Raw genomic sequence first — 8,932 nt, 5'->3', positions numbered from 1 at the left:
AATTGGCATATTTTGTACAATCTTGAGCCCAGCAGTAAAATCTGTATGTTAGTTACTTTTCTTATTACACGTGCAACAGAAAGGTTCATCACATTAACATGGTCAGACAAAACAAATATAAATTGTGAAAGTGAAATCCCTTCCTTTCATCATTAAGCACTAATACAGTTTTTCAGCACCATTTATTCCTTAATTTGGAAAAAAAGAAAGGTTTCTGAGACACACAAACTGCTGCTGAATACTACAAGATGCCTGGATTTCTTAGCCACACTGCCCACCTTCAGGTGCAGAAAGCAGCTGAGGTTCCAGGTACCCTTGCACAGCAATGGAGAAAAGTCAAATTGACAGAATACAATAAATGTTCAAGTGAAATTGAGGGGCACTAACGAAATTATTCAGAAACAGCAAAGTATAGCCAATGTAGCATCAAGTCTTGATTCTGCTGTGAATTTCAGTTGTATTTAATTAAGAAATTTAGTCTATCTTTCACTATTCTCCTTTACCGATACTATTGTTCTTTACAAATAACTCTTCTCTATCTCATTGCTATTAGCAAAGAGAACTTTGAGAGTTTCCCTATAGAAATTTAAACTAAAAGTTTAAAAAGTGCGTTTATCACTTAATTCAAAACAATTAAATCAGGTAATAAGCTGTATCCATGTTCTTCTTATAAACTTGCATTTGTATACATGCATATTTTTCAAGTGTGAATATGCTTTGCGTTTGAAGTTAAGCAGATACTAATGCTGTTGAAGAAGTTATTTTCCTAAAGGTTATCTTTGCCACAGTGTTAGATGGAGGTTTATGTCCTGTATTGTCAGTAAACTACTCCACACAAATACCTCCACGCAGGCATCTCTTAGGTAGTTGGTGCCACACAGAAAGGCATGGACTGAAGATGAAGTGCTGCAGATAAGCCTGTAATCAAGTGTGGGTCGAAGCAATATCTTTGTAGAGTAGAGAGGAGAGCTCAGTTCATCAGAGCTCACCAGCATGCTGCACCAGTTCGTTACCATACTGGACCAGTCACTCCAAGTAGCTCAAGTGCTGCTTCACACCCTGGTTGCCAGGACTTGAATTAGGACATCTGAGGGAGAATAGATCAAACAGAATACTAATAGAGGGAAGGGATTCATTTAGCAGTTTTAGAGATTAGTGTAGCAGTGAATTTCCCCTCTCTGCAGAGCGGTATTTCAGCTGAGCATTGCTTATGCACAGAGCGTGGTTAGAAATAGTTCAAATGTGTAAATCAGATAGTGCTCGTGTCAGAAACTAATAGTAGAAGATTCATGAGCTCCACTACCCCTCAAGCCTATGTAATATGGAAATGCAACAGTTTTACTTCAGATCATTCTCATATTCTGGTAAATCTTTCCTGTAAAAGTACAGGGAACATCTATGAAGGATTATCAGCTCAGAATGACCTGGCAGTGGATTCTGCACTCTGCTTCCTCTTCTTGGATCAAACCTTCATGCTACATGCAGAAAACATATTCAGCAGCAGGCAGAGAGGTATAAGTCACAAAATGCTTACTTATGTCAGTGATGAAGAGAGAAAACACCCTGCGTAAAACAGGTCTACTTTTTATTTCATTTCTTACTCTACTTATTGATTTTCTGACTGCTTTTTCTACAGAGCTGACTCATCACAGGAAATACAGAACTCTCTGAATAAAAGTATATGACACATAACCACAGTTGGTATTAGTTTTCTGAGACCAGTACTCACATATTGACAGCTGACTTTTATCTAGGTAAAAGCTCTCCATGTTACGTTTTCCTTTCTTCAATATACTTCCTTTTCCAAAGAGCCAAAGTCCATCTACAGTTGTCTCTGCTGAGAGTAACTGAGAAACTTATTTTCTATTTGAAAGTATGCTTGTGTATATGTGTGTGTGCAAAACTATTGGTTTTAAATAAGGAAGAAACCAACAGTACTTACATTACTGATATGAAATAATGGTTCAGTAATTAAAGTGAAAGTACACATGCGTCTAAACAGTAGGTCTAAGCTTGTATGTGCATGAACCCACAGGACCACTGGAGTGAGGAGGGTCTTCTCACCTGACTACAGGTTATAGGTGTGATCTGCAAATAGTCAATTTGATATGAAATGTGAATTGACCTTAAGAGAGTTTTCAATGCAATTCACATTCTTTCACAGCCATGGCTTCACTTCCTATCTCCCATATTTGTAGAAAATAAATGTTTCACACATACAAATCTCATTAGTTGAACACTGAAATCCTGTTTCTGTTGATATTTGTATTTCAAATGGCACAGCCTAACCTAGCCATGATGATATCCGATATACAATTACCAAATAATTCTTAAGGCTTGGATTTCAGAATTATTAAATATAAAAGTCGTAATATATTGGAATAAAGTTTGTAGACTATTAATTATCTTTGTCCAGTGTCGCTTTCCACTGTGGCATTTTATCATGACTCCATTATTCAAAATGCCAGCTAATAATATTAATATGCCTCGCCACATTAGTTCCTAATATTTGCTTACTGTCTGTGAATACAAAAAGAAATTAAATGTTAGATACAACAGCAAACCACCTCCAATACTTCAAACAGAGCAGTGAGGGCTTACAGACCAAACATATAGATAAATATTCTTTCTCACAGACACAGTTCCTCTGAATTCTCAGAAAAGTCTGGATATCAGGCTCATAGCTCAACAGACAGCAGTATGTGCTTCATCTGCATTAATTTATTATTCCTAGCAACAAATGATTAAACCAATTTTCTGATTAACCAAAACCATGATTTGTAACCACCCATGTGAGATCAGAATTTTTAATCACTCTGCAAGGGCTGTATCAATATGAAGAACAAGGTTGGAAAATTTATTTTATAAGAAATATGTAGCAAATAAAATCTAAACCTCATTCAGAGCTAGCATCACTGTGAAGTATCCATAACTGAAGCCTTTTTGCTAGCAACGGAAAGAATTAAAATGACTACTTGTCCTTATCAGTGTGTCTTTGATACTATGGTCAGATAGACAGTGATCATCCTCGCATCACTGGAGCTCCAATGATCCTCCATCACTGGAGCTAGAAGTTTGGAGTTTGAGAGGATCAGATAGATTTCAGAGATTAGGTATCCTGTGTACAGTCAAACCAACCACTCCGATTCAATTCAGAAGTGAATTGAATCAGCCCCATGGTCACTCACACTGCAAATTCATTTGCACTTATTCAAGCCCCCTCCTCTATCACCATCCTAGAAAGGTTCTTGTTCTTCCAGCTCCGTTTTTGCCTGGCAGCATATGGTACTGCAAAAAGCCAAGCTGCTATTAAAATGTATTTCTGCCTACTGCATCCTATTCATGGTATGAATGCAGTGGGATACCACCTAAAGATGATGAGGCCCGAGGTGATATCTGTCACTCCGTGTGCTCTCATGTGTGCATTTTCTGCCAGGAAAATTTCCCAGCAGTAGTGTGATGAAGCAGCAGCAGAGCTGGCACAAGCTGGCTTCATAAGAAATGGCAAATGAGTCAGTTCAGATTTAAGCCACAGAAGGCTACTAATTTCCAGGTCCTGCAAGACTGGGTTAGTGGTTTCAGGGTTCTTACTGTGGGCTGCTAGCTAGAAGCATGTCATTGAGCTGAGAATGAAGAAACACCTCTCTCTCTCTGTTGTTCTCTGTACTCCTACCTGTGCAACATCTGTTTGCAAAGCAGCAATGGCTGGTTTGGAGGCACCACCACATCTACGACAATAGTATCATGAATCGCATTGCATATTTCGGTAGGGCAGCAGCCACTAAACCTATGGGTAATAGACACAGTGGGTATTGATTGACCCACACCCACTTCTGCTTGTTAGCGGTCATAATTTTGCTAATTTGGGGGAATTCTGCCAGAATCAGTCAGCCGTAAATATGGCCTAGAATATTTGCCTGGAATATCTTAATCCCTGTGCACATCTTTTTAGTGTACAATGGAAGCGATTGAGTGACCCGCTACCTCCTGACTAAGACTTGATTGCTACAGTAGTGCTTTGAGACTGGGAATAGTTGGTGCAAAGACAAGCCTGCTGTCTCTGCATAAAATACTGAAGGAGGGCTATTTGCATTCTGCAATGTTAGAAGAAGTGCAGTGTTGAGGTGGACTTGTTGAGGAATGGTTGAGGAATCAACTAAGCTAAGAGTAATAGATCTCATGTGCCCCTTGTAAAAGAGAAAATGTATTTTACTCCACCACCTGAAAAATGTACAAGTACTGCTACTGCAGCTCTTACTTCTGTAGTTAGGTACTGTATAATTAATCTATATGAAAAACATGCAATTATATCATAAGTGGACTGGAATTAAACCACTGTTCCCGCAGAAAGGGGTAGTATTTAGTAGCATTACTGTGTTAATATTCCTTTATAAGTTTGAGCTGTTAAATTGTAATTAAAATTCCAGCTCAAATTGCAGCATTATAGTAAAAAATAATTCTTAAAGAATCTCTTAAAAAAATCTATAAAGAAATTAGAGGCAGAAGAGAATCTGTCTTTTCTGCCCAGTACAAGATGATCCTTTACAGTACTTGACCAATGACGTTGTCTAGTCCCATTTAAATTGGTACAAGAAAAGGTTCCTCAATAAAACACCGCTTAGTTGCCTGGACGTTTTACTCCCAAACTTTATCTGCAGGTGTCAGTATCTTTGGGTTTTTCTGCTATAGAAGCAGGCAAAATAATTTTGTAAGAAGTTAAATATTTGGTTTTTATTTTCTACTTTCAGTTATTTTAGACTGAGGTGCTGGAGCAGGTCCAGAGAAGGGCAACAGAGCTGGTGAATGGTCTGAAGCACAAGTGTGATGAGGAACGGCTGAGGGACCTGGGGGGGTTTAGTCTGGAGAAGAAAAGGCTCAGGGGGACCTTAACCCTCTCTACAACTACCTGAAAGAAGGATGGAGCAAGGTGGGTGTTGGTCTCTTCTCCCTAGTCACACATGGTAGGACAAGAGGAAATGGCCTTACGTTGTGCCAGGGGAGGTTTAGACTAGATATAAGGAAAAATTTCTTTACCAAAAGGATGTCAAGCACTGGAACAGGCTGCCCAGGGCAATGGTTGAGTCACCATCCCTGGATGTATTAAAAGACGTGTAGATATGATGCTTAGTGACACGATTTAGTGGTGGACTTGTCAGTGCTGGTTTTATGGTTGGACTTGATGATCTTAAAGGTCTTTTCCAACCTGAATGATTCTATGATTCTAGCTTAGTTTATTTTAATTTCTTATTGGTGATAAAAATTCTGTTACAAAACCAAACCATAAAAACCCTCGATGTGGCAAACTTCAAAAGAACTAATCAGGAATGTCTGTCTTTTCTGTTGGTAATTAAAAAAATATATTAAAATTTTTGTGTTACCTGAAAGGATGAAATCATTTAGAGAACAAGTAAGTTACCTAATGGTACTACAATTTTCTAATTAGTCACAGGTTTTGGTTTATGCTTCACAGTATTGGTTTATGCTTCAGGGCATGAACAGCACTGAATTAACTGAATAAACTTATTATAAACTGGTAATTAATGATAATTATAAAATGGAAAGGAGAAGAGTGATATGATTGGCTAATAAGAGTGGTGAGTGCTGAAATTAATACAACATAATTTTCTGCTCAGTACATGTTTGCTTTGTAACTGAACTAACATAAGTAATTTTAAAGCATTTTATAAGAAAACTTTATAATTGCAATGAGGCATTATGGCATATTAGTTCATGCCTAGTTGCATTGCTGGTAATCAGCTGGTATTAGTTTATGCTTGATGTGCCAGTTGATTATTGCCAATAAATCTAGATGTGAATGAACACAATAAAAAAATCATGTTTGGGGCATAAGTATTCTTTTTTTTTTTTAATCTGAAAATTCTGATTTTGTAAATGCTGATAGATCTTCTGAGCAGGAGATCAGAAAGAGGACAGAATCAAACTGATCAAGGTCATTAGCTAAGTACCATAGCTCCACTAACCCAACCTGAAAAAGCACAGTGACGTTCCTGCCAAATCCTTTCGGAAAAGTGACGAAGCGGCAGAAGCCCCTTTTGTCAGAACAGAGAAGTGGAACAAAGTTTTGTATGGGTTGGGGTTTAGGCTATATATCTCAAATCATTCTTATAAAGCTGTGCATTTCAGCTACCAAGAGCAGGTATTTAATGAACTGTAAATGACTTATTTGAATATGCTTTTCAGAAGTATAAAGATATCATTAACTTACTGCTGACCAGCCACCTGAGGTGAGTAGGAGAGAGAGCTTAACTTGCTGGGTCAGTGCCCAGTACTCATAATAGTGTTCTTTTTCTTTAGTACTTCACTGCAATATTGCATTGACTATGGGTTCAAGTTACACTATAGTGCTTGAGTCATGCATATCTTTCTACAGAACAAGAAGAACTATTCACCTTGCTTCTGTGAATATACTCTCTCCCATAGCATTTCCATATCTGAGGAATCTCAGATAGAGCACAGCAACAGTCAGGATATTTTTCCGTAGTGAAAGACACAGCTTATTGGTGCCAAAAACACTTCATCAATTTGTATCAATTTTAGACAGTAGCTACTGCCAAAAACTAAAGACAAATAAAAAGCTCTCTTTAAAGCAGGTGGACAAAATAGTCCATTTCAATATTCTCTCGATCAGTAACAGATGTTTCAAAGCACATAATTTTATTTCTTGGCCTTCTATTCGAAATTGTTCTTCTTTCAGTTTGAAGAAATGTTTCACACAGGAACAAATTTGAACATTTTGGAAAGGAAAGTAAAAGGGAAAGGAAAGAGAAGAAAAAAAGAAAAAAGAAAAGAAAGAAAAGAAAAGAAAAGAAAAGAGAAAAAAGAAGAAAAAAGAGAAAAAAGAAAAAGTCAGAAATAAAACATTCTATTCAGCACAAATTGACAATTTTACACTTTTCATGTCACAATTATTATTTTTATAAGACATTTTCTTCGAACCACACAATTGATTATTCACATAGTCAAATTCTCATATTGAGATGTAGAAAACAAGAGCACTTCTTCTATACATCATGTTGCTCCTAAGGTGGCTTCATTATTGCCGCTACAGTCAGGCAGAGGAGAGAGACATATTCAAAATATTGTGGTTTTTAACTCTTTAGCTCCCTGACCTCCAAACCTCAAGGGAGTTACCGAGAAAATCAGTATATGAATGTAGGCAACTTAGCAAATGCCACATTAGAAACCTCAGGAAGCCTTCTGCTTTATTCCCTACACCTCCCATGGTCTAACTCCTCTGAAAAACAAAGCTGACATTCTTTCAGGAAAGGTCTCTTTCTTTACAACACCCTGATTCATCCCCAGAGCAGGTTTTCCCATGTGCTGAACAAAAAAAGGAAGCGGGTGAAAAACTTACTGCACTAAATAATTAGATATTAGAAGGTATAAATAAAAGGCGCTAAAGTTAGAGTGTAAGTAATCTTATTTCTGCTGTTCTAAGTTTGAGTTCTTTGATTTACCACCTCTAGCACATGTTTTTGAATGGCTTGGTATTTCATTGCCGTTGTAAGGTGCATACCAAAGATCTGCTCTTTCTGTAATGAACTTTCAAGCGAGTCTTACACATAGGATCTACAGATTTGTGTGTAAGTGGAGGTAACTCTGCAACACTCTGTGCTTTACAGTTTCAGTGCTTGGTGCCACTATGTACACATAGTTGTGGATGCGCAGATCGCATACAAAGCATTTTAGAGACTGAGAACCCGGCCTGTACTTCACAACCATTTAATCTCCCCAGGGGCTTTCACCAATGCACAAAATTGTGATTTCAAAGAATTTATTGCAAGTAAACGCATATCGAGACATTGAACCCTCATGTTTTTAAAGACTTTTTGAAATCTGTTGCTGGAGGAAAGGCATTTTGGGGTTGAGCAGTGAAAAAAGCAGGACTGAGAATATAGGTCAAGACATTAATATAAATTTGATCACTTCCTTTTTATTCACCAACATTCCTCACAATAAATCAGATTACCTCCTCACCCGCACACCCCCTGCTCACTTCACCCTTCCTGTCCTGATTTCGGATCACCGAATGTAAATCTGTGACAAGGGTATCTATATATAATATTAATGGTGCTGAGGAGTGTTGGTGTGAAGCGTGAGTACTTGCCAAGTAAGGAGTGATCAGAGCAGAGCTGTTCATCCTCTGCAGCGTGCTCTACATCATCTGCAGGACAAATGTAACATCATTAGGCAAAAAAAAGGCAGCCATTCTGCAAGGAAATGGCTAAGTTGGAGGTACCAATCAATCTCACCAAGCGAGGTTCCCTGTGATACTGTCAGAAGCAACAGACAAAACAGATTGCAGTGTAGATCACAGGGTGGTTAAAAAGAAAAAAAAGGGAAAGAAATAATATCCCAACAATCTCCTTCTCCTTTACCCCTTTCCCTATTCCTCCCCCCATATTCTGAGATTAACTCACATAACCAGTTGTTGATCTGCATTCATTTACCAGACATCGGCTGCTTTATGCTTAAAAGTACAGGGCTAAGCACTGATGTTTAGGAATTAATTTAGTAAGGCATAAAGTAGCTGCTGAAGGCAGGGTCTATCAGTATTGCAATGCGCTTTATTAAAGTCAATAGACATGAATTGTGAGCCTAAAAAGAGTCATTAACAGGCTCCTGAAAAGAAGTTACAATAAATAAATAAAAAGTATGCTAAAGCAGTTCCAGTTATCCTCATTATTTAAACTCAAATTACAATTAAATCATTTTCTCAGATATTTACAAGTCTTATTGACTTTTTACCTTGATAAATGTGTGCTTTCAAGTTACAGTTTTCTCCATACCTATGGCCTGTACATGCACGTATTGAAGTCAATGAGAATATTTGTGCTGCTTGCGAGGGACAGGAATGAGACCACTCGTGGGACAGAAGGAAGACAATAGTAGTCTTTTTGTATGATGGACA

This window comes from Strigops habroptila, chromosome 10, assembly GCF_004027225.2.
Source record: "Strigops habroptila isolate Jane chromosome 10, bStrHab1.2.pri, whole genome shotgun sequence".
Classification (NCBI taxonomy): domain Eukaryota; kingdom Metazoa; phylum Chordata; class Aves; order Psittaciformes; family Psittacidae; genus Strigops; species Strigops habroptila.
The sequence above is the reverse complement of the archived record's forward strand: the minus strand, read 5'-3'. Positions refer to the sequence as shown.